Genomic DNA, 1,250 nt, shown 5'->3' with positions numbered 1-1,250 from the left:
GTGTCTTGTGACTGAATCACGAGTCTGGGAATTATAACGTCCAGGCATCGCTTGGCTTCCGAATTACCGTCCGTCTGATTTACCAGAGAGGTTTCTCTTTCCACATCTGCAGAATGGGACCGTGTCCTTCCCTTTTCTCTTTGCCTCCTTGTGAAGCTTAAGCCACCAATGCTTATAAAGTGTTTTGGTTTGGTGTTTTTTTTTCATCCTTGGATGCAAAGGGTGCAAGTAATCACAATTCTGTGAAGTGCTTTGGTTGTAAGAGGCTAATACTGTCCCGCTCAGTAGGTGCTGGGAAATTCCCTAAACCTGACAGCAGAGAATTTATGGGTTCAAACGCATTTGAATAAGAAACCTTAGCAGAGTGTGAAAGGAGAAGCTCTGGGTTTTGATGTAGTGCTCCACAACCACGCTCTGCATTCACTCTGTGTCGGTGTTCAACTAGTATTTAAAAGGTGAAGTAAAACCAATAGTTCAGTGAAGCTAGTTATATTTTTGTAAAGCCAAAAATCCATTGGTAAGATACGTCACATGGGGACAACGTCCTTGCCTTCATACACTTGCACCCATTCTACTGGTAGGGAACGTGGGCAAAGAAAGCGACCTTCCTGGGGCCGCGTAGTAAGTCAGTCTCTGAAACGGGTCCTCAGTTTGAGCATTCCCCTTATCTGAGCTGATGTTCTGTCCACTAAAGCAGGCTGCTGCTTTGGTTAGCTGGAAACAAATTTATAAGCTTGTTTCTTCACTATCAAAGAAAGGGCTGTAAAATTACTTTTTTTTTTTTTTAAAGTTCTGTGTTTTTTGTCTTATTAAATAAAAATCTAAAACTGCTGACAGCAGTGTATGTCCACAGGTACCTTCAGGAAACTATGCTTTAAAACCTGTTAAGCATTTTGTATTTATCCCATGAATCAAATTTTTGCTAATGTTATTTTTCCCTGTGTTTACAGATACTGTTCTTAATTATGTTTAAAATGCGTCATTTCATTTTCTTTAACATCTTACTACTTATGCAAGTGGCCAGTCCTGAACAACCAGGGCCAGGCTTTGCACTTCTCCTAGTGCTAGGGAGACATTCCTACCTTTTCGTCAAATGCAGCAAGAGTGTCATATACAAAATGATCCCGTTTGAAAGGATAGAAGCTGCATCCCAATATAGATCACAGTGGAAAATGACTCAAAATTACATGACAGCTTCTCCCCCATTTGCCCCCCTCCTTCCCTTTCTCAGCCTGTTTCCCAGTTGGGCT

At 41.4% G+C, this 1,250-nt stretch overlaps 1 protein-coding gene across 1 annotated transcript in view; it reads left to right on the top strand.

Annotated features, from left to right (window-relative positions):
- The window catches only part of ESRRG (estrogen-related receptor gamma), a 266,930-nt gene that overhangs the window by 25,911 nt on the left and 239,769 nt on the right, over positions 1–1,250 (top strand). The gene's annotated exons all lie outside the window — the stretch shown is intronic.

The sequence above is a fragment of the Pygoscelis adeliae genome, unplaced genomic scaffold (genome assembly GCF_000699105.1).
Source record: "Pygoscelis adeliae isolate BGI_AS28 unplaced genomic scaffold, ASM69910v1 Scaffold308, whole genome shotgun sequence".
NCBI classification, from domain to species: Eukaryota; Metazoa; Chordata; class Aves; order Sphenisciformes; family Spheniscidae; genus Pygoscelis; species Pygoscelis adeliae.
This window is presented reverse-complemented; position numbering and strand designations above follow the sequence as displayed.